At 38.9% G+C, this 27,784-nt stretch overlaps 1 protein-coding gene and 1 long non-coding RNA gene across 2 annotated transcripts in view; both read left to right on the forward strand.

The window, feature by feature from the left end:
• The window catches only part of LOC125314035 (disease resistance protein RPV1-like), a 147,636-nt gene that overhangs the window by 7,303 nt on the left and 112,549 nt on the right, over positions 1-27,784 (forward strand). The window lies entirely within an intron of this gene.
• On the forward strand, positions 718-26,916 carry LOC125314386. Its single transcript, XR_007197880.1, has 3 exons — positions 718-1,359; positions 2,040-2,132; positions 26,789-26,916. It is a non-coding gene; the product is annotated as an uncharacterized LOC125314386 (long non-coding RNA).

Genomic DNA, 27,784 nt, shown 5'->3' on the forward strand with positions numbered 1-27,784 from the left:
GTAAATTAACTTTGCTCGTTTGAGATCTACCGCCCAATTTTTATTTGTATTTCCTGTAATGATCCTGTCATTATATTTCCTGGTTGAGAGTGTCGTCATTTTTTCTTACTTGAATTCAAGGAATCTGGGGAGATGTTCATGGAAGTTAATATGTGCATTGGCAAAATGATTCTGATTATCATGCCATTAACAGAAATAGATGAAAAGGCTTTCTAAGCGCATCATTTGCCATTGGTCTTCGGGTAAGATCCTTCATCCTATGGAGAAAAATAAAGACTCTCGACGTTTGATTGATTCTGGAATGCTGGAAGTACTGAATAAAAACTGATGTATACAACATTTGATAGCACGACAAAAGTCATTGTATAGGTCGAGAAATGCTAAATGAAGGACCCTATATGGGGTCCTTCTTATGTGAGGTTTTAGTTTGCTCCGCGCTCACCATGCGGCTCATTACTGCGTGTTTCAGGTACACTTGAGAATGAATTTACCATGCAAAAGGAGTATGTTGAGAGGAAATCCCTTAGTATGCTTACGCTACTGACTTGGGACAAATTTTGTCCAGCAGTATGGTACACTTCACATTTTCAGACGGTCTGCATTAGCTAATAAAAGTAATCACATCGGTCTAGAAATGCTAAATGCAAGAACAGGCCCTTCTCCTAGTGGTGTGATCATGAAAAAACTAGCAAACAGGCCATAAGCAAAAACATCGTTGAATTGGAGGTTGGTGCCTTAGGGGATTTTTTCCCTAACTTAACCGAGAGTCATCTAGACCAATATGAAGTGTACCATACTGCTGTATTTCCATCTTGTTTCCCTTCTGGGTATACAATTTAAAGTGTCCATGAAAATTAAGAACTTGAATTGAAGGGGATGTCATCTATGCTAGATGGACTAGCCATGTCAGATGCAGAAATGCTTGATGCCAACATGGAGTTGGTAGGTTTAGGCCCTGCATAATAACGTCTCGATGCTGTCAGGCATCTATATAATTTTCCTTAGATTTCTAATGCCGACTCTCACAATGTAATGCACTTCTGGCTCCTCTTCTTCCTCTTTTTTACTGATCGAGTGATCCCTACAAGGAGATATTTAATGTATACTAGATTGTAGAGTATAGGCTGGAAAGTTTCTCACTTCTTGTACTACTAGAGTTAATTTATCTTGTTCTGATTACGGAGCAGCATTTTGTCGCATCATTTTAATTAATCAAGTTCGCAGGTGGGAGTTTAACTTACTTGTTAATAGGATATCTCAAGCAATGCTCCATACTTGTATGACAATCTGGTCGAGAGGGATGGAGTTACGAATTGGAGAAAGCGCAGAGACTAGGAGTGTAGGGGGAGCTGCATCCAAGTATGTTAAGTTGTTATATGAGTTTTATCTCTTGGTAATTCAAATTCGCAAGAGTTTAGGATTAGATGCCTAGATTTGCCAGTTCTTGCTATTTATTCCCACCTAAAAAATTTAGAGAGGAGGCATTTTTTCTCCAGAAACATCTGAATGCTTACGCAGCATATTGTCTTCTGGATTTGGAGAACATGTTGATTGCACTATAGTAATTGAGCCAACCCTGGAATGGTTTCTGTTGAGATCCTAAGTTGTAGGTACTAGCACACTTGTGATCCTTGCCTGAAGTAAGCTTTCATGGATCCACTTTACCTCGAGGTTCCAAAGCGGAACGACAAGGTTCATTTTTGGATTGAGATAAGATTGGAGACTGCCAAAAAGATATAGATTCCCAGCACTTTAGATTACCTACTAGCCAAACAAATCCCATATTGAGTGACCTATATCCACCTCGGTTATCTTGTACTGTTATGACGCTTTGCCTCACTTCACAAATTTTGATTAACATTTTCTGGTTACTGTGAAGAAATTATTCAGTTTCTCTCTCTCTCTCTCTCTCTCTCTCTCTCTCTCTCTCTCTCTCTCTCTCGTTTTTTTGGTTGTCTTATCGACCCACTTTCCCTTGCACATTCATTGTGTATGATTCGTCAATACTGGCTTCTCATAATTATTCTAATCTACTCCAGGTAAATGTATCACATCATTATGCTGGTGCGTCCTGATGGCAAGATTGTTGTCTTGGGCCTTGAAGAGATGCAGTTTCACTGCATGATGTAGAAGTAAGTTTTCCATGCTATTGCTGTAATGTTACCCTCATTACTTCTCAACAAGAAATTCCTCCTGCAAGAATCCTTTATCATCAGAATGTGTTCTCCTCTGATCTCCCTTGTGGAATATTCTGAATTGCTCAAAAGCTGCATGATGCAATGCAAACAGCAAGCTTGCTGAATGAACATTAAGTTAAGATGTTTCTGAAATCCTTAAAGTCTAGCCAACTGGTTTGATATAACGGCCGATGAATCGGACGGTTGTATTTTAGGTCAGTACAATAGCTTATTCCCGTATGGAGGGTCGGTTGGAGTCTTTATTCAGAGAGAGTATTTTGTGATTCAGGTTTGAAACTTCATGCTAAAGTGGAAGCAATTCGATGCTTGCCTGCTAAATTTTTCGGGGTTGATAAAGAACTTAAGAGGTTCTTGCTATGGGAAGCTGCTGTCAGAGTTGGCTTGGAACGGGTATATCCCCTGCGGCTTTCCGGTCCAGATCCAAAGGCTTTTGTCGGAATTGGCTTAAATTCCAACACGTTGTTCGTGAGATCGAGAGCTAGGAGTTGATCAGTTCTGTTCATCAAAGACCTTTCTCTCGTTTCTCCAATCGTGGTTGGGATTTCTTGCTTCATTTGGAGTAATTCCATTTTCGCAGTAATGAAGTATTGTCGTATTATTGACATTGAGCCTCTAATGTGTAACTAGAGAAGAACCTTTGTATATCTAGTGAAAGTTTTTTAGTGGTCTGATTTTTTTTCCCGCATTGTTTTTTTCACTTAAAAATCTTGGTGTTGTTGCCTTGTCTCTTTAACATTTCAGCATTATATTTGCTTATTTTAAGGTTGTATTGCTGGAATATACTGCTATTGTTGCTGGGGTTAACTCTATTTTGGTCAGTTTAGTTTTGGGGAGATTCACGTACTCCTTCAACAAGATATTGAAGCTCTTGGTGAGAATATACTGCATGGTTCTCCCCAACAAGATTGTCGTTGGAACTAGAGTTGAAATTGTTCTTGGTGAGAAACTGTGCTTCTGTTTCGGATATTGAAGCTCGCTTAATGTAGCTTTAACTTTGTAACAAAGAGCCAGCTTTCACAAAAGGAAAAATGACACAAATTATCCATAAACTTTAATCCAATATACAATATCGTCCTCGAATTTTTAATTTGTTCAATGTAATATTTGAATTATTAGTAAATATTCAATCTAGTCCCTAGGCTATACAAAAATGTTCAAGGTTATTCTTCTTAATTCAAGTCTAATGAAATCCACTGATGTTGCTTCCAATCCTTTAAATTTGAACGATGAACAAAAAAAAAAAAAGATAGTTACCCAAGCAATATATACGTGAGTATTCACCTCTACATATGATAATCGACTTCAGGGGCAATACTAAACTTGTTAAAAATTCAAAAATTATTTGTGTTATTTTTTCCTCGTGAACCATGCAATATTGGAACAACTAGCAATTTAGCTCTCGAAGACGAATGTCCGATAGTTTGTCTTGTTCCATGTGAAGCAGTCCTTGTGGAATCGATGATCGCATTGGATAACCAATTAAATTTTAGGGAGATTCACGTACTCCTTCAATGCCCTCCCTCGTCATATTATTTCTCCCACCGCGTGCAAGGGATTGCCTTAACTGGGAAATCGAGTTTTGATCAATTTGATAACGAGAGCACAATTTGATAACCGACGCACAATAAATATGGCCATTGTGCTTGCAACTCTTGGAAGTAGACCCAACACTTCGGTAACCCGGCCCGTCTGAAATCACATGCGTTTCGCCATGATGGACGAGCCCCGGCAACAAGTCCAGGTCCGGCATATAGCCCGATTCGGCCAGAATCAGCCTGCCCATCTGTCAAATGAGTCCACCTCCACTCCTCTCTTCCTTATTTTCTTTCCCGCCCGGCAGAGCTTCTTAGCTATGGAGACCGGCGAAGGACTGTGGCACGTCGTGCTTCCCTTTCAGCTTCAGTTCGATAAATCTGGGCATGCATTGCACCACTTCTATTTCAGAAATCAATTTTGGAACAGAAGTTAATTTTTCTACTTCTGCTCTAGAAGTTGATTTACGATAAGAGAAATTCATTTGATAACTGTTGAAAATTTTTACTTCTGAAACATTATTAACGCAAAATCTTCTACGAAAAATTAGTGTTGGCGCCGAAAAATTTCTACTTCGTTTTAAATTTTTTTTTAATATCTTCCAAAATAAATTTTATTATTAAAATTTAGTTATTTAATTTTTAAAGATACAAAAAATATTATTTATTTTTTACTTTGGCGGCGGCACTGGTCACGGTAGCCGGTGGTTTGCAACCGGTGGCGGTCGGCGGTTGGTGGCCGAGGGGCGGGGCGCGGTGGGGGGAGGGGGTGGGCGTGGTCGCGGCGACGATGCGGTATTGGGGTGGCACGAGGCGGAGGTAGACCGCTCGATGGTGGGCAACGGAGGCCAACAACTAGTGGCAATGGGCGGCGGTGGGCAGCTGTTGGTGGTTGCCGGCGAAGGTCGGCGGTGGGCGGCAATAGCGGAGGTGTGGCTAGGGGAGAGAAGCATTGAAAATGAAAAGAGGACGAAGTGATAGAAATATTGATGTTGAGAGATTTTTTCTTCTGAAAGAGAAGTAACTTTTTTTAACTTTTGGAATTGGTTCAAAAACAACTTCAAAAATACAAATTTGCTTCAGAAGTAGAAATGTAATGTTGCGTAACCAAATAGATTTCTACTTCAAAAGTTGCATTACCGAACGGATTTCTACTCCCGAAGCGGTGTTGGAGTAGAAATTCATTTTCAGAAATGTTACCATAGACACACTAAATAACTCGAAACACACTTGTACCCAAATGCGGTGCGAATATTAAAATTAGATAAAATTTGCACAATTATTGTCCGCTAGATATAGAGCAAAAGACCACACCTCACTATTACAACACGTACAAAACACACGGAGCAAACTAACTCATACAATTTGTATTTCAAGGCAATTTGTATTTCAAGGATAGTCTTAATTCTGCCACCAACTTTTTAATCCAAAAAAAGCCTCATTTTAGATGTAGAGACTACAAAAAACTCAAGCTTTATGTAAAGTCCCAAATCTTCTTCAAATATTTTTTGTCTTAAAAAATCACTAGATAGTCTATCAAATTTAACCCTGTTAACCCTTTGTCCAAAAACCATCATAGATGTTTAACGTGGCATTTCGATGTCGGTAAAAATTCAACATCAGCAAAGTGATATGGAAATTTATCTTCAAAATGAAATCTTTTTTGTGATCATAAAATTAGGAAAACTAGGAAAACTAGGGACGAGTAACAATTATTTTTGGATGGAGGGCTAGCGAGGGTAGATTCATGACCGGACCTAAAATTGAGTGCGTGAATGAAAACCATTCTATGTTTTCTATTTTTATTCTAAACCTGTTTATTGAATAGATTTGGAAGAAAGATCGGTTTGGTAACTCAATTTCTTTTTTCTATTTCTTTTGGAACAAAAATTTATTCCTCTTTGGAACAAAAAGAAGAAGCTAAAATTCCCAGCTTTTCTGTTTCTGAAAAAGAATTGAAAAATAAGAATTCCTCTCTCTCTCTCTCTCTCTCTCTCTCTCTCTCTCTCTCTCTCTCTCTCTCTCTCTCTCTCTCTCTCTCTCTCTCTCTCTCTTCCTTGTCATCGATCTGCTGTACATTGTCCATCGGTCACCAATCCACCTTTTGCTATTCCTCCGGTCGCCGGTCCACATTCCGTCGTCCAATGGTTGCTAGTCTCATATAACTGGTCGTGGGCCACCGGTCGCCTATTCGACCTTCGTTGGTCACTAGTCACCCATTCGCCGTCCACCGCTAGCTGATCGTTGCTGGCAAACCTAGAAATTTTATAATGCTATCAAATGAATTTCTATTCGGGAATAGAAAATTTGTGTCATTATCAAACGCGTTTATCTACTTAGAAACTAGTCTAAAAAATAGAAATGAAAAAATCTATTTCTGACCAAAAATTGATTTCGGAATCAAAATGGTTATCATTCGTGCCCTAAGGGTTTTCATAAAAAGAATTTTGGGAAGATTTGTGATTGGACCCACATTTATATGTTTTTCAAGACAAAAAAAAAATTGAGGCAGAATTAATAGTAGATCTAAAGTTGAAATTTATTCATTTTGGCTAAAATCACCGAATCTTCTCATTTAAAAAGTTATTATCAATCTATAGGCCTAATTTTGTGAGCGTAGGCATCATATAAGCTATGGCTAAGCATAATGGACCAATCGGTTTGGGAATCACTTAGAATAGACCGAACCGGCCAATGTGATCTGGTTTTTAGGGGCTTTAGTTTGGTTCCCGATTTCGAGAGTACTAGACCGGCCATACCGGACCAAATAACTTACATATTTTGAAATTTCCTAAACTTGAACCTAATATTTTTGCTTTTTGTTTCCTTAGTGGTGTTTTAGCGATAATGCGACACAATTAATGAGAAGTGGTCCGATAAATGTATCGCTAGCGAGATAAATTTAATGACACATCACCAAAAAAAAATACAACCGGTCTAATGATTGGATCATCGAGGAATTGTATCGCACCGGTTGGTCCCAAGATCATCCGATCCGGCTCTCGCTCTCTAAAATTGAAAACTAGTCCTCCCAATTCGGTTCTCGATTTAAGGGTGGGACTGAACCGACCGATCACCCCTAATATAAAAGCTTATACACTTTCTTTTTGACGCTTACTCCAAAGTTTTCTTATAAGGTGGGCTTTCCTCTCAGAGGACCCCAATAGCTTTGGTAGAGATCGTACGAATTATTCGATGGACGGTCCAACTTCAGAAGACAACAACTGTAAGGTCATCGAAATCGTCGTTTTATTACTGTCATTATTATTATTAACTGGGTTCCAGCTAGATAAATGGCTGGTGAACATTGGTTTTATGCGACTTTTATTATCAGGAGTTGGTGAAATTTTCGTCCTTATTTTAGGGGAAGAAATTTTTAAGGGTGTTTTCGATGGAAGATGTGACGGGGATAGATTTATATGCACGTAAATCATACGTCATCAATGACGTATTCTCTTAATTAGAAGTTGGTTCGACCACAAAGTGTGTGTGTATATATATATACCGGGTTCCAGCTAGACGAATGGCTCTTGTTTTAGGGGAAGAATTTTTTAAGGGTGTTTTCGGTGGAAGATGTGACGGAGATGATGCGTCATCAGTGACGTCTTCTCTTCATGAGAAGAAAAGGGCCTTGACTGCCATCTACTCTTGGCCATTTTTGTATGAATTTAGAAGTGTTGATTTTCAAAAAAAGATCAGATTGAAGATTCAAAATAATAAACTTTCCATATTTGAATATTAAGCGTGCTACAGCTATTTACAGAAAGTGGCATAAGTTCATTTCAATCAAGGGTTAGGAATTCTCTAGAAAGACATTAAAAGATTTCCACCGATTAAAAAGGTTTCTTTAGAGTAGTTGGTCGAATAATCCTTAAGCTGTGATACACATGCAAATCAATAGCAGCTGTTTCAACAAGCCCTCAAAAAACAGATTTCCTTCAGCTTTTTCTTCAGAACAGTGGTCAATTTGCCGACTTGTTTAATATAAGATTATTACTTAGTTATGTCCGTATGTATGCTTCGCATCAAGGCATCTTCAAGCGGCATCTTCTTTCCTCCTGTAGAAACACATCGTACGTTCCGCAATTGAAGTGAGTAGCTATTACTTAGCTCCTTATCCACAAGGTATCCTGCAGACAACTATTAACTAGAACTCAGCTTTGTTCAAGCACGGACCAGAGACTGTATAATTCCACTCCCTCGTCATCTTCCCAAAAATAGACATCCAACCCAACCACAGCAACAGCAACATCATATCAAGAGAGAGAGGGAGAGGGGAAGAGAGAGAGACAGAATGGAAGGAGAAAATAAGAATGAGACGTACAGAAAGTGTTTCAGCAGAAGGATGCTCTCTTCATTGTTTAGATTTATTTGCGGGAGTCTCTATGGATCAAAACGAATGAGGGTGCATTTCATCTTCCGATATCTCCAGACTTACCATCACATCCTTATTACTCATTACTTAATTAATCATTAATAAAGCAAGATGTGGTTTATCCACTTTTCAATTGAAGAATTTAACCATCCACTCTCTTACTAACCATCACAAGAAAAATGAATAAAACCACTTTAGGATATGTTTTTTACATTAATATTGCGTCCTAAAATTACTCTATTTAACTATGTGTCAATGTGTCGAGTATTGTCTAAGAAGATGATCATAAAATATATATGAAAATCAGTCCACTCAAATCAGTTCGCTTATTCAATTCACTAGCAAAAAAGGGCACACGAATACGTGCTTGATTTGGATTATCTAAGGAAATGAACTCTATTTGTTGAAGTGTGAAAAACATTTAACCAATTTAAGCAAAAGTGGAAGGTTTATTGATGTTGGGACCATACACGCAGCTTGTACTCTCTTGTCGTGGAGTTACCGTCTATCTGGACAAGAAATAAACAAGAGGAAAGACCCAAAAAAAAAAAAAGTTGAGCATTTATGTGTTAAAGTGGTATCCATTATCCACCATAAAAGACGTGTAGTAAGGGCAATAGGCATACCTACCCTCATACTGGCCGGCCACATCTGAACGTTCAACTCAGTATGCTCTTTGGTTAGTCCAAGAAATAATTAATTATATCAACGGTCCATGCGTCATCATGTTTTTTTTGTCCGGTTGCATTGCCGGTTGCTATCCATTTCCTATTATATATTTAGAGAATCATCCCTACTATAGGATTTGACATTTTAGATTGATTGCACAAATTTTGAATTTATTGAATCAATATGATTCAATCAAGCCATAGGACTAGATCTCCAGTCTGCATAATAGGGACGAAGTTATTTCTTATCTATTATATATTTACAAAATCATGTCAACCAAATAAAGGTAAATGTGTATACACATTCTTTCTTACGTTTACTCCAAAAGTTTTCTCATAAGGTGGGCCCTTCCTCTCGGAGGCCCCCAACAGCTTTGGTAGAGATTGTATGAATTATTCGTTGGGGTTCAATTTCAGAAGACGACAACTACAAGGTTGCCGAAATTGTCTTTTTTTGTTTTTACTATTGTTATTATTTACTGGGTTCCCGCTAGATAAATGGCTGGTTAACAATTAACATTGGTTTTATGCGACTTTTATTATCAGGAGTCGGTGAAATTTCGCCCTTATTTTAGGGGAAGAAATTTTTAAGGGTGTTTTCGTAGAAGATGTGACGGGGATAGATTTATATACACGTAAGTCATACGTCATCAATGACGTCTTCTCTTAATTGGAAGAAGATGACATGACTCATGCTGCCATCTATTCTTGGTTTTTTTTTTTTTTTGGGTATTGATTTTTTTGGTCTGGCCCTACACTATTTACAAGCCACCGTGTGTGCTTTGGCATTAATTTATAAGTGTTAATTTTCGTAAAAATTCAGATTGAAGATTGAAAATGATGAACTTTCCTTATTTGGATATTAAGCGTGCTACGGCTATTTATTAACAAAATCCAATCTAACTGATATGTTTTTGTCATTTTCTTTTGGGCCGTATATGTTCTTGTCATTGACTCATGCACATTAGCATCGAGAGCAAGTGAATATTGCTTGTTAGTTTTTCTTTTTTTTGGATAATTATATTGAAAGTTCTAAAACTTGTCATAAAAGTGCAATTGAGTCCTATAAACTTTTAAAAAGTGCAATTAAGTTCTAAAACTTATCGCAAAAGTACAATTGAGTCTTAAAATTTTCAAAAAGTACAATTAAATCCTAAAACTTATCAAATTAATCCAATTAAGTCCTTCTAGTGATTGCATTTTTACAAAATAACTAGACGCTGAAAATTGTGGATAAGATACTCGTGTTAACAATTTTCGTAAAGTCTCCTCTTTTTATATTATCGTGTTAAAGGAACCTTCATTTACATTGATCCCTATCGAATGAGCTGTAAGAAAGGTACCATATTCTACATTATTCTAAAGTCAATTTGCCAACTTATTTAATAGAAGATTTATTCCTTAGTTTTGTCTGGATGTACGCTTTGCATCAAGGCATCTTCAAGTGGCATCTTCTTTCCTCCCATAGCAACACATCGTATGTTCCACGATTAAAATTTTAACTCCTTATCCACAAAGTATCCTCTATTAACTAAAACTCAGCTTTGTATAATTCCTCTTCCTCATCATCTTCCCAAAAACAGATATCCAACCCAAACGCAACAACAGCAACATCATATCAAGAGAGGGAGTGGGGGAGAAAGAGAATGGAACGAGATTAATAGGAATGACGCATATAGAGAGTGCTCGAGTAACCATGCAGCCAGCTTGGGGAGCTATGCGACCGACGGGTACGGTGAGTTCACCTCGGACGACACCTCCTCGGGTAGCTTCCAACGCACAGCATGTGGCTGCCACCGCAATTTCCACCGAAAGGCGATCTACATGACTGCCCATGCCGGCAGCAGGGACTGATGGTGTGCCAATCGGGTGGTCGGGAGAATGCCGAGTTGGTCGGATAGACTTTCTTGGTAAAACACGAAATATGTTTGGAACTCAATTAACACAATCGAAAGGTTAGAATCGAATTGGCTGAAGTTGATTCAATGTCTGAAGAGCTTTGTTTTATTAAGTAACTAAATATAAAAAATGCATTAAATGGTATCTAAATGGGTGGACTCACTTTGAACATACAAATTGCTTCGCATCTAGCGCCAACCAAGTTGAATACCAATATTAATATGCTTAGATCTATCTTGAGTGGTAAGTCAAACCTATTTAAAATATTTATAAAAGATAGCTACCCCTCGTTTTTTAATAGGAAATAAATTAATTTTTGGATGAGAATAATATGCTTATGTATGTTTTGGGTGGTTAGTAAAACCTATTTAACATTTTTTTATTCGCATAGCTGCCCCTCCTTATTTGAGAGGAACCGCATGCATTTATGTTTAAGTACTAAATAAAGTTAAATATAATCTAATTGAACTACACGTTTCCAGCTCCATTCAACATTATAAATATTTGAACTAACACACATTACAAATTATAGGTGCTTAAGGAATAGTGCAGTCGTTAAACTAAACCAAGCAATAGCATTTGCCGGGAAAAATTGAAAATTTTTTATTTATTAATTTGGCTTGGGGTTGTGAAATCAATAAATTTGATTAAATGAAATCAATGAGTTGACATCTTAAAAAAAGGGGATAAGTGCGTTAGAAGTCTTAAAACTTGTACCGAAAGTGCAACTGAGTTCTAAAACCTTCAAAAAGTGCAATTAAGTCCTAAAACCTGTTAGAAAAGTGTAATTAAGTCATAAAACTTTCAAAAAATGCAAGCAAGCCCTAAAACTTGTCAAATTGACCTAATCAAGTTCTTCTATTAATTGCACTCTTTGAATATTTTAGGACTCGATTGTATTTTCATGACAAGTTTTAAGATTTTAAGTTTTAGGACTCGATTGCATTTTTGTGACAGATTTTAGGATTTCATTGCACTTTTTAAAAATTTTAGGACTCAATTATAATTTCTTAATAAATTTTAGGACTCCTAGTGCATTTATTCTTAAAAAAAATTAATTGGTAACCGGACGATCCGAAATAAGAAATTGACAAAAACTTGGTAGAGAAGAGCAGTGGCCTCAAGTTAGGCGGGGATTGGAGAGTCCCAGCCACCTGGGGAGTGGCCAGAAAGAAAATTGTTATATGCTATCTAATTACAAATCTGCCCCTGGATGATTAAAGCAGGTGAAGCTCCGTGACTTTCTCTTTCCCATTTTTTATATAGGCCTATTTCCGTAAAAGCCCTTCCACTTAAAATTTAATCTTAATTCTATCCTAAACTCTTTTTTTTCCTTGAAAAAATCCTTAACTTTTGATTTAATCCCAAACCTGCCTCCACTTTTTCTGTCAAGAAAATCCCAAATCCAGTCTCAAATCTACTTTGAGCATTTTTTTTTTTATCTCAAAAGACAAATCATTAGCTAATCTCAAATAAGCCCATGTTACCTCTCCGTCCAAAAATAGTCATTATTGTTTGACGTGGCATTTGTATGTCAATAAAAAAAGTCCAAATTGGCAAAGTGAGGTGGAAAATTATCTCAAACAATCAGTTTTCGATCTGGAAATTTGGAAAACTAGAGACAACTACAGTGATTTTTAGACAAGGGGTTAGCAGGAACAAATTCTGGACTATACTTAAAGTCAGGGGAATTTTTTTTTTAAGACAAAAATAATTAGGGGCAAATTTAGGATTGAACTTACAACTAGGGTTTTTTCTAAGAAAAAGATTCTGAAAAAATTAAAACCACCTAAAGCCTTTTTAAATATACATAGGTATTGTGTTTGGTTAAAGTCATCGACCCTTCTGCTTAAATAAATAATTGCTCAATTTTTTATGCACTCGAAAGTATATTTTAAGAATGAATTGGCACAAATACAAAATGTTTAGGATTAAATTGACACCGTCCAAAAATAGTCATTATCTTCTACCTCCGGCCGGTAAGGCTCAACCTCTCCGACCACTAACACCGCCATCGCTAGGTGAGGTTGACGGTGACGCCATGGCCAAGCAAACTCGAGCTATTTGGAAGAAGATCATCTGTGTTTGACCCATTCGTTCACCTCTCCCTCCCCCTCTCTCTCTCTCTCTCTCTCTGCTTCATCACTCTCATGGAGTCCAATGGCTCAAGTCAGTACCAACATCCAAAAGAAAAGAACCCTTTTGAGATCAAAGACTTCCATATTGTGATTGCGAGCAAGGACAACTTGAAGTGACACCAAAAGCAAGCTCGATGGCAACGTGATGTCATGGCTGGGCAAGCTCGAGCTCGCCCAGCCGTGGTGTCGCCAAATCTGGGTGAGCAAGGACGACTCAAAGCGACACTCAAAAGTAAGTCCAACGGCAACAACTCGCCTAGCCACAGCGTCATCGTCATTGGGCGAGCTCGAGCTCACTCGACCATGGTGTCCCCGTCGCTGGGCGAGGCCGAGCTCGCCCAACATCAACGATGCCAATGGTCAGCGAGGTCAAGCTTTGCTAGCCCTCATCTCGAGTCGGTTTTCAATCCGGCGACTGGCTGGAGAAAGAAGATGGACTAAGAAATAGAAAAAAATTAGAAAATATCTAAAGATTACTAAAAATTGCCCCATCGGTGCCGGCCGGCGTCCACGTCATCGTCGACAGGTCAAAGTTGGCTAGATGAGCTGAATTGGCATAAATACAAAAGGTTTATAACTAAATTAACACAAAAAAAGATTGAAGAATGAATTGGCACAAATGCAAAAGGTTTAGGATTAAATTGACAAAATTAAAAGATTTAGGACTGAATTGGTAAAAGTGCAATAGATTCAAGACTTTTTTGACAATTTTCTTTGACATTTAACCAATTTAAGCAAAAGTTGAAGGTTTGTTCATGTAGGCACCATACGAGCTTGTACTTTTCTGGATTATCATTTTGTTTAAACACAATAATTAAGAGTTGTCATGGAGTTTAAATGTCTATCTAGAAAAGAAATTAAACTAGAGGAAAGACAAAAAAAAGGAAGATATGTTCACTAGAAGTCTGAAAACTTGTCACAAAAGTGCAATTGAGTCCTAAAATTTACAAAAAGTGCAATTAAGTCCTAAGACCGATCAAATTGATTTAATCTAGTTCTTCTATTAACACCGTTAATTTGTATAATGGAAAATGCTAACGTTGTATTTTTAAATTAATTTTCTTATAATAGGTGGCATTTTTAATTATTCTATTTTTTGAAATCTTCTTTAAATCAAATTAAAAACTGAAAAATGGTAAAAAATTATTTGAAACAAAAAAAAATGGAAAAAATAAAGAAAAGGGCGGGGCCTCACCGGTGAGGCTGCGCCAACGCCACTTCTCATAGTTGGAGGGCGGGCGGAGGTCGCCGGCCCTAGTGGCCAGCCCTCAACGGCCCCGGGTGAGGCCTCGCAGGCGAGGGTTGCTAGGCGCGAGCAAAGCCTCGCCTTGATCCGGGTTGAAGAAAACCGGACTCCGGAAGTGCCTGAAGCCAATCTCGCCGCTCGAAGCCTATTGCAAATGTACGTCTTCATGCGGGGCATGAACTCGATGGGGGAAGAGAGGACCGAGAAAGAGTTTGAGACTCTAGCGAAAGCGGTGGGATTTTGCAACATTGGAGTGGCGTATTCCGCCCATAATTTCTCCCTTGTTGAGCTATACAAGAATGGAAAATCTTGCTAATTGGATGCTGCTTCACATAAGCTAGTGCTTGCCCAGCTCAGCATTCGCGTGCCTGCCATTGACGAGTGATGTTTGTGATTTCTCATCTCATGGAAAACAAGATCTTGGACTAGTTCCTATCGATGGTCAACAAGCACCCGGTGCTCAACACGTCGACCGATCGGAAGGAGACCCCTACGGGCCCATGTGTTCATTACCTACCTCTCGGGGCTGAAGGAGGAAGAGGTGAATGTGGAGGTCAACAGAGCCGAGTACTTAGCAAACCTCGCCAAATCCGGGTTACTTCGACCCCGACCTGGGTGAGGCTTTGCTCGTGCCTGGCGAGTCTCGCTAGCCCTCGCATGGGGCTGGCGAGAGCCAGCCACCCTCGCCCGGGGCTGGCAACCTCCGCCGGACCCTCTAGCGATGGGCAATAGTAGTAGCGGGGCTTCAACGGTGGGACCCGCCCTTCTCTTTGTTTATTCCAGTTTTGTTTTTGTTTCAAATAATTTTTTTAGCAATTTTCAGTTTTAATTTGATTTAAATAAGATTTTTTTAAAAAATAGAATAATTAAAAATGCCACTTAGAATAAGAAAATTAATTTAAAAATGTCACGTCAGTATTTATCGTTAAACAAATTGACGATATTAACTGAAGGACTCGATTGAATCAATTTAACAAGTTTTATGACTCGATTGCACTTTTTGCAAATTTTGGGACTCAATTGTACATTCGTGACAAGTTTTAAGACTTCTAGTGAACATATCCCTAAAAAAACAAATATTGAGCAATTATGTGTTTAAAGTGGTCTCCAACATAAAAGATGTAGTAAGGGCAACAGAAATACCTACCCTCATTCTAGCCGGCCACATCCGAACGTTCAACATAGGCTGCTCTTTGGTTAGTTCAAGAAATAGTTTAACTATATAATTGGTCGATGCATCAGCATAAATCTTGTCGGGATGCATTGCAAGTTGTTGTCCATTTCCTATTATGCATTTAGAGAATCATCCATTTATATGTAACATGTCGCCGAAAGTTGTTTCATTTGCTAGTAAAATAAAGGCAAATGTGTGTAACATGCTGCCGAAAGTTGTTTCGGTCTGTTCCCCATTATAGGCTATACAAATTTAATAGAGGTAGTGGCGCACCGAAAGTTCCACAAGTGCAATTTGGCCTGTAGGGCCATATCCTAATTCCCTTAAGGAGTCGGGATATCAAGTTGCTCGAGTTTTCCTCTTAGCTTTTTTTTTTTTTTTGGGTTTGTTATATTCCCTGCTACTAAGAAAACTATGGATCCCCCTAGTTACTCTCATAGGCAATCAAGTTACCATATAGATATTGCAGGAGGATGTCCATATCGTGTGGTTTCGGGAATAAATTCAACATATCGATTTGGAGTTTCAAAGTGAGGGGTAAATTCCCGAGCTGGATCAAGAGCTTAAATATATTGAACAAAAATATATTTTCTGATGGAAAATAATTTAAAAAAAATAAATAAAGGGAAGTTCAACGGCGGAGCCGTTGTGGTGACGCTTTGTATGTATCTATCAATTAATTAATGACCACTTGTCTACGGATGATAACAGCATTTGTTTTTAATTCAAAAGTTTTCCTCGCTTGTGCATTGAAACTTCCACCACATGAAGGCAACGACTACAGATGCATGGTTAGCTGTCCCGGTCAATGAATTACTAATTTATATGTAGCTTGACAAGTTTGAATTATTGGTTGGATTCCCTTTGCCAGCTGGTTCCATAACATAAAATCAAACCACAAGAGAGTGGGCAACAACAAGGCATTTCCTATTTCCTGAGAGGGACTCTGGCTTTTTTCTCCCTCAGACTTGCAGGCGAAAACCCAGGGGCAGATCAGAGAAAAGCGGAAATGCATCGTCCCATTTTTGGGCATTCTTTCGCCGTGCTCGTGGCACCCATCCTTCTCTCCGTGCTGGCGTTCTATTTTCTCAGTAAGAAGAAAAACAGTGCGGCTAGAAATACAGCAGATGCTGATAATGGCGTGCCTGGTTCGTTGACTGCACCAACGGATACTGATTTCGGTGGATCTAGTTCGTCTCCGACCGGAAATTGCTACGAGGTGTTCTTGAGCTTCAGAGGCTCAGACACTCGAAAAGGTTTTACCGATCACCTCTACCACGGGCTCGTCGATGCGGGAGTTGACACTTTCAGAGACGATGACGAGCTCTGTCAAGGGCAGGACCTCAGACCAGTGCTCATGGAAGCCATCACCAACAGCAAGGTCCTGATCCCCATTTTCTCCGAGAGTTATGGTACAAGTAGCTGGTGCCTGGACGAACTGGTTCAGATGATGGAGCGCAAGAATAACAACGGGCAGATAGTCTTGCCTATATTCTACAAAGTGAAACCATCTGACGTAGGACATCAAATCGGGAGGTTTGGAGACGCACTTCTTGAGCGTGAGGGGCGTTTGCTTAAGAGGGGTTTCGATCCAACGATTTTGGAGAATTGGAAGAAAGCACTCCTTGAAGTCAGCACCTTGAGTGGATACGAAGCTGATGGGTAAAATTTTCCATCAAAAGCATTCTATGCTTTCTTGTATCATGTGGGGGTGTTTACTGGTTGTTCTGATTCTGACCTGCTTCATTTTCGTTATTTTTCTTAGTGTATTTATATATAAACACAAGAAAGATCCTGCAATGCATGAGTTGTATGAGTTATTTTTTTTTCGGTCCTTTTGCTTTAATGAAGACCAATCTAATTACAGATTTCGTTGTCACAATCCCATTTGCTTCGATAATAAAATTTTTGAATGGACTTTTACTCTTATACCCAAAGATTTTTCAACATTGTGCCATTTTCATGTCATGTTTATAGTGTACGCTGCATTAATCTTCGTCTCAAACTTTTCTAATTACATATTTATTTGAGATTAATTGTACAACTTGTTGGTGATTTTTCATTTAAAGCTCGCAACATCTTAGGCTGTGCATGGTGATTGCTAAAGCCATATTTCTTTATCTTCCCAAGTTACATTCATTAAGTCATTAATATAGTTGATTAGTTGCTATTAAGATTATTTTTCACAAAAGAAATGTTTCTTTGGTTGCATATGATGATGGAAAATATAAAGAAGGAAAAAAGGGATTATTTTTATTATATGTTTGTTCAAATAATTTCCAATTCATTTCCTATCTTCAACAGGTAATTTTTAATCATGCACCTGCATGTATTGAAGCAATGTTCTTATTTAGGGTAAAAATTATTCTTCTACTTTCGTGTAAAATCAATAATAGACTAGTTAAAATCATAGAACATAGATACTCAAAAGGAATATAACGTACACCCTGTTATCATCCTTGGAGGCAATTAAAATTATAAGAACACAAATCTGGAATGATACTAAATTCATAGCACGAGTAGAAACTTGCAAGCATGTAGAATTGAGCAAACAAGGAGAAAGCCTCTCAATTGCAATTTAGATCGTTCACAATATCATACTCTGAACAACTTTTCTGATTGGTATCGCAATACCTAAAATCATCTTGTATCAAAAGTTATAACTTGTCTTTGCTTATTCAAACGCACTACAAATTTTCAAAGTCACGTCCACGTCATCTCTCATATCTTTAACAAACAACAAGTTTAAAATTTGACTCAAATCCATAATAGATACAATATTTAATATTCATAACTCACACCCTCAAGTTTATTCTGGCTTAATAAATTATTTTGGAGTAAAAGTGGAATTGGGCACGCCATATGAAGCAACCACCAATATATGGAGGTGTGACAAAAATGGTTTTTAAAATTCTTCCATCAATCTGCAGATTTATTTATTATTGTGTTCTCATTTGATAAACAACATAAAATTACTGTTGCCACATAACCGAACTCTTGTCACATTTGATAGGTATGAAGCAGACTTGGTGAAATCGATTGTCCGAAAAGTGTTGAGCGAACTGAAGAAACAGTTTGAGTTGGATATTTCTGAGAATTTGGTCGGAATTGATCGTCATGTGAAGGAGATTATGGAATTTGTGGATACTAAAAAATCTCATGCCACCCTATTTGTTGGCATCCACGGAATGGGAGGCATTGGTAAGACTACTCTTGCTAAAGCCATCTACAACAAGATTTCCAATCAATTTGAGCACCGTAGCTTCATTGCTGATATAAGGGAATCATGGAAGTGTAATGGCGCACATTATTTGCAGAATAAGTTAATCTATGATATATTGAAGCACGAAAATGAAGTTCGTGATGAGGGTGAAGGGACTAAGTTCATCTCCTCCAAGTTTAAAGGTAAAAAGGTCCTCCTTCTTCTTGACGACGTGGATAATGTCGTTCAATTGAAGCGTTTGGTTGGTAATCGTGGTTGGTTTTCTTCGGGAAGTATAATCATTATTACCACCGGAAACGAGAAGATTCTTCAAGAATTTGGGATGGACTATGCCTTTGACCATAAGGAAATGGACAACGATCAATCTTTGATTTTGTTTAGCAAACATGCATTCCGAAGGGACTCTCCTCCAAAGGAATTTAAGGACCTCGCTCATGAAGTCGTATCCATCACCGGAGGGCTTCCCTTATCCCTTGAGGTTTTAGGCTCATTATTGTGCGGACAAAAGCTAGCATTTTGGAGAGGGACAAGAGACAAGTTAAAAGAAGTGCCTCTTAAGGAGGCGAAAGAAAAGTTGCTGATAAGTTTCGAAGCATTAGAATATGAACAAAAGCAAACATTTTTGGATATTGCTTGTTTTTTCATTGGCACCGACGGAAGAATCGCATTCTACATGTGGGAGGCCTGTCGTTTTTTCCCTGAGAAGGAAATTGAAGTATTGAGATTCATGTCATTAATAAAAATTGGAGATGATCATAAGCTCCAAATGCATGACCAACTGAGAGATCTTGGTAGGGAAATAGTTCGCGAAGAAAACCGGCGGGAGCCTCATAACCGTAGCAGGTTATGGGACTCCGAGGAAGTCAAGAAAGTGCTAAAGGAAAATAAGGTAATTGTTTCGTTTCTTTTCCATACTTAGTCCATGTTCTACTGTTAGAGTAATGTTGGTCTCTTGCTTAGTGCTTGCTCACTATTATTGCAACTTGAATGTTTCATTGACGAGATTAGAAAGTAGGGAGGTTGCTCTCTTTGAGTAAGTATTGTGGTGTTAAGATCATGAATTTCTACATTTGCTTCACTTACGTCTTTGACAAATGCAGTAAATGACTTGACTAATGATAAATCATAGAATCATAAATACAATTGGGAAAAAAAAATTAGAACTGAATTGGCATAATTGGAATATGCTTAGAACTTTTTTGGTAAGTTTAGATTACTTTTGTTGGATATAATATTAATGGAAATTGAATTGTTTCTTCTAGGGAACGGGAAAGATTGAGGCCATTAATCTGGCTGAAGGTAGTTCAAAAGGCTCCGGCGAAACAAGCGAGCGAGATGACAACATTTACACAGAAGAACAATTCAAGAATTTGACGAATCTAAGATTCCTTCTGGTGAATGGGGCACATCTAAGTGGAGATTTTAAGGACTCAATGAAGGGGTTAAGATGGCTTCGATGGCGAGAATGTCCCATGAATTTTGAAGTAAACAACTTCCCTGTGAAGGAACTAGTCGTGCTCGAATTGCCGGAAAGCAAAATAAAAGAGAAATGGGAAGGATGGAGTTCTTTCATGGTAAGAACAAGTATCTTTTTTTTATTTTTCTTTTTGTTATACTTTCTTTTAAATAATAATCACTCTTGGCAACCATTTCTTTTTACCGGATGGCAAAGAAGCTCAAATTTCTCGACCTTACGGATTGTCGATACTTGGAAAATACAGACTTCCTCTCGGCTTTTAAGAATTTAGAGGTTTTGATCCTCAATAATTGTTGGGGACTGCTGCAAATTGACTCTTCAATTGGAGACCTGAAGGACCTCGGTCGCTTGGAGTTGAGCAAGCGTGGGAGCCTCACGAAGCTTCCGGAAGAAATAGGTAAATTGAAAAAGCTGGAAGAACTCCTTCTACAGTATACTTGGTGCCTTTCGCATTACCCGGAAAGCATAGTATCTTTGCGAGAATCTAGAAATTCTAAATATTCTTTGGCAAGTGGTATAGAAGAATTACCCAACGATATTGGAAGGCTAAGAAATCTCCGAGAATTACATGCTAAAAAATGCCAAAAATTGGGAGGAAAACTTCCGGAAAGCATAGGGTCTTTGCAGAAGCTAGAAATTCTAAATATTGCTGGCATCGGTATAGAAGAATTACCCGATGGTATTGGAAGGCTGAGAAATCTTCGAGAATTAGATGCTGGTGGATGCAAAAAATTGGGAGAAAAACTTCCGAAAGCGAGAGGATCTTTGCAGAATCTAGAAATTCTAAATATTTCTCGCACCGGTATAGAAGAATTACCCGATGGTATTGGAAGGCTGAAAAAGCTCCAACATTTAGATGCTTCATGGTGCCGTGAACTGGGAGGGGAAATGCCAGAAAGCATGGGGTCTTTGGAGAATCTAGAAATTCTAGATATTTCTGCAACCGGCATAGAAGAATTACCAAACGGTATCGGGAGGCTGAGAAAGCTCCGAGATTTAAATGCTTCATATTGCAAATATCCGAAAGGCGAAAGGACAGAAAGCATGTGTAATCTTTCTTCCCCGCAACGCCTTAATTTTCTTGGCTGTATGGAGCTCCAATCACCGCCGGACCTTCCTTCCGACTTAACATATTTGGGAGTCACCTGTCAAAGTCGCAAATTGCCTTCACTCTCCCACCTAACCCGTCTCAAGGAGCTAGAAGTTATTGATTGTCAATTTCTCGAGTGCATCCCAGGGCTTCCATCAACACTACTAAAGAATTCAGAATGCTCCCAAGCGACGGGTATTGAAGAATCGGAATTACCACAATCCCTAAACACTCCCTTCAAGTTGGAAACCTTGATAGTCAATGCGTGCGAATCTATTGAAACACTGGACGTTTCACGGTTTATCCATCTAAGGACATTATCCTTCTATAATTGCCACAATTTACTTGAAGTTCGAGGTCTTGATAAAATGAAATATTTGGAATCCTTGATTGTTGAATCCTGCCATTCGGTTGAACGGTTGGTCCTTCCAAAGTTCGGGGATCCGAAGATAGTGAAAGTTGAATTTTGCAAAAACTTAGTCGAAATTCAAGGTCTCAAAAACTTGGAGTCCTTGGAAACCCCGAGTATCTCTAGGTGTGCTTCAATGGGAAGGCTGCTCGTTCCACAATCCAGGAGTCTGAGGGTGTTAGATGCTGAATATTGCACCAAATTAGCTGAAATTCAAGGCCTCGATGGGTTGGAGCTTTTGGGAGAGCTAAATATCGGTGGCTGCACTTCAAATAAAAAGTTGCACCTTCCAATATCGGGGGGTTTGTATAAATTAAATGTCGAAGGTAGTGAAACCTTAGCCGAAATTCAAGGTCTCAATAGGTTGGAGTTCTTGGAAGTCTTGAACATCTCTCGGTGCACTTCAATTGAAAGGCTAGACCTTCCAAAATCCGGGAGTATAAAGGAGTTATATGCTAGAGGCTGCGTAAACTTAGCTGAAATTCGAGGGCTCGAAGGGTTGGAGTTCTTGCAAAAGCTCGATATATCCGCGTGCGCTACAATTGAAAGGCTGGACCTTCCAAAAACCCGTAGTCCGGAGATATTAAATATTGGAAATTGCAAAAACTTAATCCAAATTCAAGGCCTTGATAGGTTAGAGTTCTTGAAAGAGTTACATGCCGGAGGCTGTGTAAACTTAGCCGAAATTCGAGGGCTCGAAGGGTTGGAGTTCTTGGAAGAGTTGGATATCCATGGGTGCACTACAATTGAAAGGTTGGACCTTCCAAAGTCCCATCGTCCGAAGAAATTACATGCTGAATATTGCGAAAGCTTAGTCGAAATTCAAGGCCTCGATAGGTTAGAGTTCTTGAAAGAGTTACATGCTAGAGGCTGCGTAAACTTAGCCGAAATTCGAGGGCTCGAAGGGTTGGAGTTCTTGGGAGAGTTGGATATCCATGGGTGCGCTACAATTGAAAGGTTGGACCTTCCAAAGTCCCATGATCTGAAGAAATTACATGCTGAATATTGCGAAAGCTTAGTCGAAATTCAAGGCCTCGATAGGTTAGAGTTCTTGGAAGAGTTGAATATCTCTGGGTGCGTTTCAATTGAAAGGCTGGATCTTGAGAAATCCAAGATGCTGGAGAGATTAGATACAAACAATTGCGCAAACATAGTGGCAATTCAAGGTCTTGACAACTTAGCGATGTCGAATGTCTCTGGGTGCACTTCGTTTGAAAGGCTACCAAACTTACATTGCTTTCGCTACTTGAAAAGTTTGACTATCAGCGGCTGTGACAAGCTTCAAGAGATACTGAGCCCAGAGATATTCCCATCCCGCACAAGTTTATGGATTGGAAGTTGCAAGTCCTTAGCAAAATTACCGAACTTGTCAAGTTTTCATGGTTTACAAGAATTGTTCCTGTCAACCTGTCATGAACTTCGAGAGATCCCGGGGCTTGAGGAGTCAATATCTCTAGAACGTATTACTATCTCGGGATGTTCCTCGATCGAGCTCTTACCAGATTTGTCATCGTGTACCCGCTTGATAAGTCCGATTGTGCAAGATTGCGAGAAATTGACCGAGATTCGAGGGCTCAAGAAATTGGAGCAACAAGTGGAATTGAAAATTTCTGGATGCAAGTCACTCAAAACAATTCCAAAATTATACGTAACTCGACGTTATCGGATTTACAAGGGATTTGCACCAAGCATTTCGGATGACTCGGATGAGTCAAGATAAGGGAGATGATCCACATTTTCTAACAAGGGTACATAAAGCGGGTAAGTTACCTCTGCTCGTTTGAGATCTACCGCCCAATTGTCATTTGCAATTTCTTTCAAGATTTATAGTCTTCTCATTATCATTTCCTGGTTGATAGTGTCATCATTATTTTTGTTACATGAATTCAAGGAATCCGGGGGAGATGTTCATGGAAGTTAATGTGTGCTTTGGCAAAATGGTTCTTCTTATCATGCAAGAACGGAAATAGATGAAAAGGCTTTCTAAGCACATCATGTCTTTAGACTTTAGGTAATTCATCCTCTCGCAGAAAATTTACTTTTCCTAGCGTTTGATTGTTTCGGATTTCTGGAAAATCTGATAAAAACTTATGTATACGGGCATTTGATAGCATGCCAAAGGTCATTGTATAGGTTGAGAAATACTAAATGGAGGACCCTATATGGCGGTCCTTGTTTGAATCCATGTTCATTTGTTTTGGATCCAGGATATACCTAAAAGTCCAAGGCTAATTATAGATTACCCAAAGAATGCATCTTGATGTTTGTAGAGTTGGTATAGCCATCTGTGAGATGCCCGAACATTTGAGCCAAGCAAGACAGTAACTAGAATGTGGCTTGACATGATTGACTATCTTGTGAAATAATCCCTTATATTGTGCATAAGCACTTGCTAGTTCATTTACTTGATGAAAAGAAAAACACAGCTAGCATTTCCATAAGTTTCCTGAGGGATTTTTGAATTATCTTATATGCCGTTTGAAAACTGTCTTGCATTATTTCTAATACATGAATGGCAAATGATGACAAGGAAAGAATCAAACTATATCCCACAAAAGCAAGCAACTTGAGTTGAATTCACTATACTAACTTGCTCAAAGCTTCTGTGGTTGATGATGTTAGATGGCCCATTAGTTGGATCCGAAGATTCAAAAAGAATATCGGGTTTGACAAATAGGGATCCCTAAACTTCGGAGTGTTATTAGGGGTTCTTTGATGTTAGTTGCTGGATTGATTTCATCCGACTCATTGGCGGGTTTCGGTTATCATTCCACTGGTTGATGTAGATGCTGAAATATGCAAGAGAGCTTTCGCAAGACTTTTCTGAAAGGAAAAAAAATCATCAAAGGATGAGGAGCTCGATGGTTCTTGAACTTCTCCAAAGTCCGACAATGCATCCTTGGAATGGTAAAGGATGTTTGCATGCTGTCATCTCACATTGCCCCGCTTATATTTAGCAGAAGCTTTGCCGAGCTGGAGATGTCCGCCTCCGCTCGTGTAATCAAGTCTCTCTTATTTTCTCTCCCACCTGTTCCTCTTACGTAGTTTTATTCATGCTACTTTCAGACTCAAGGAAAGTCTAGCCTCGAGCTTTCCTCCGGGTTTTCGAGCACAAACGAAGGACCATAGCGCGTGCTTCCGTTCCGGCTTCGGTTCAATAAACCGTCGGCTTCTCGGGTTCGGCTCCCATTCGGCGTTCTTTTGCGACCTAATGGGCGGTCATCTCAATTGTATCGACTCGGTTTTGTGAAGTTTGCTTGATTTATGATTGGCAGGTGAAGATCTTAGGGTGGAATCCGGAGAAGGATTTGTTGGCGATGGTCACGGAGGACCCGTAGGTGTGCTTCATGGCTTCAACTCGCGCAGGCTGTAGACAATCTCTCCCGGTAATTTCTTCGAAACGAGAAAGTCTCTCCTGGTACTTGCTTCGACTAGGGGAAGTTCTCTTTTAAGTCGGCGTGTTCGTTCCTTCAACAATGGCTTGGTGCGCCCTTTGAGTCATTGGCCTTATCTCGTTTTACTTCTTTCGCTCTTCCTAAATATGCTACACTTCCTTCTCCCGAGAGGAACCACTGTAATTGCCAATCTAGCTCGATTTGCATTTGATGGAGAATTTGACAAATATAAAAGTGAAGTGCTTGAAGTCCAAATGCGAACATGATGTCGAATTGAGGAGTTCCCTAACTTAATCACCGATCACCGAGACCAACCGGAAGTGTACCATGCTGCTGTATTGCCATCTTGTTTCCATTCTGTGTACACCGGTTGAAGTGTCCATGAAAATAAAGAACTTGAATTGGAGGGGATGTCATTTATTCTGTCATTTATTCTAGATAGACTAGCTATGTCGGTTGCAGAAATGCTTGATGCCCACTTGGAGTTGGTGAGTTTAGCCCCTGCAGAATAACATCTCGATGTTGTCGGGCATCTATATAGTTTGCTTGGATTTTTAATGCTGACTCTCACAATGTAATGCTACTTCTAGCTCCTCTTCTTCCTCGTTTTACTGATTGAGAGTTGCCAACAAGGAGATATTTACGATATACTAGATTGCGGAGTATAAGCTGGAAAGTTTCTTTCATTTTGTACCACTTAAAGTTAATTTATCTTCTTCTTATTACAGAGGGGCTTGCGTGGCATCATTTTGATTAATCAAGCTCGCTGGTGGGAATCTAACTTACTTGTTAATAGGATATCTCAAGCCATGCTGCATACTTGTATGACAATCTGGTCAACGGGAATGGAGTCGGGGATTGGAGAAAGCGCAGAAATTGGGAGTGTAGAGGGAGTTGCATGCAAGTATGTTAAGTTCTTATATGACTATCTCTTGGTAATTCAAATTCGTGAGGACTTAGGAATAGATGGCTAGCCTTGGCAGTTCTTGACATCTATTCTCACTAGAAAATTTAGAGAGGAGGCATCTTTTCTCCAGAAACATCCGAAAGCTTCACGCATCATTTGGTCTTCTGGATTTGGAGAACATGTTGTTGAGTGCACTATAATTCTTGAGCCAACCTTTGAATGGTTTCTGTTGAGATCCTAAGTTGTAGGTACTAGTACACTTGTGATCCTTGCCTGAATCCACTCCACCTCGAGGTTCCATAGTGGAACAACAAGATTCATTTTGGGATTGTGATAATGGATTGGGGGCTGCCATAAAGATATATATTCCAGTCACTTTACATGACCTGCTAGCCCAAATAAATCCCATATCAAGTGACCGATACCCCTCTCGGTTGTCTTGTACTGTTACGATGCTTTACCTCACTTAACAAATTTTGATTTTCTCGTCACTATGTGTTCTCTATCTTCCCTCTTATAGTAATTTTGTTGTGAAGAAATTATTCATTATTTTTCTCTCTCTGTTGTTTTCTTTGCATATTCATTGTGTCGTCAATGCTGGTTTCTCATAATTATTCTAATCTACTCCAGGTAAATGTACAACATCATTATGTTGGCTCGTCCCGGTGCAAGACTGTTGTCTTGGGACTTGAAGATGGTACGGTTTCCCTGCATGATGTAGAAGTGAGTTTTCCATGCTATTGCCGCAATGTTACCCTCATTAATTCTCAACAAGAAATTCACCCCGCAAGAATCCTTTATCATCCGAATGTGTTCTTCTGCTATCTCTCTTGGGAAATATTCTGAATTGCTCAAAAGCTGCATGATGCAATGCAAACAGCAAGCTTGCTGAATGAACATTAAGTTAAGATGCTTCTGAACTACTGAAAGTCTAGCCAACTCGTTCAATATAATGGCCAACTAATCGGACGGTTGTATCTTAACTCGGCATCGTAGTTGACACTTGTATCTAGCATCTATTGGAGTCTTTATTCAAAGAGAGCTGTTTGTGATTCAGGTTTGGATCTTCATGTTAAAGTGGAAGCAATTCGGTCCGAGGTTGAGATCCTATTGGTGTTGATTTTGTGCTGTTAGAATGACGGAGGTTTGTTGGCTGGTTCCGCCTCTTCGTGGGGTTCAGCTAACATAACATAAAAAGAAAACCAAAAAAGGCGAAAAAGTCGAAAAAAGAAAAAGAAAGAGAGGGGCTGTTCGTGGAGTGAAGAGTAAAGAGAGAGAGAGCGTTCCCGGAGAAGAAAGCACAAGAAAAGGGAAAGGGGCAGCGGCTTTCCGGGCCCAGATTCGAAGGCCCAACGTTGTTGTGACTCAAATTTCAGTGTATTGTTACCGAGTCTCGATTGTTTCTTGTTTTCTCCAATCAAAGGCCCAACAAGGTTGTTGTTGGAACCAAAGTTGAAAATGTTTCTAGTGTCAAGAACGAGGTCGCTAGAGTCTAATTGATATGCATTTGAGATTGTGCTTCTATAATTCTATTTGGGATATTGAAGCTCCGTTAGTGTTGCTTTAGGCTTTGTAACAAAGAATCAGCTCTCACAAAAAGAAAAATGATAACACATGAACTTTATCTCAATATACAATGTCATCCTTGGACTTTTTAATTGGTCAATATGATCCTTGACTTATTGATAGATGTTCAATCTAGACCCTAGGCTATATGAAATTTTCAATATCACCATCTCATTAATTCAAATTTAATGAAGTCTTCTCACGTGGCTTCTAATCCGTTAAATTTGAACAATGGACAAAAAATAGATATAAGATGGATTGTTCACATAAATTTTCATATCTGCATATGATAATCGAGTTCATAATATGATAATGTACATTATAGAACATGCATCATCGGATAGTATCTCATTATTTTAAAAAGACTATGGTCATTGATTTAAGTCTACCTAATTGGTTTCACACATCCGACTCGACATACAATAATCAATATCATTAAATGATGTTTGATTTGTCGTTTAAGCGAGATGGAAGAACTAAATTGGAA

The sequence above is a fragment of the Rhodamnia argentea genome, chromosome 3 (assembly GCF_020921035.1).
Source record: "Rhodamnia argentea isolate NSW1041297 chromosome 3, ASM2092103v1, whole genome shotgun sequence".
NCBI classification, from domain to species: Eukaryota; Viridiplantae; Streptophyta; class Magnoliopsida; order Myrtales; family Myrtaceae; genus Rhodamnia; species Rhodamnia argentea.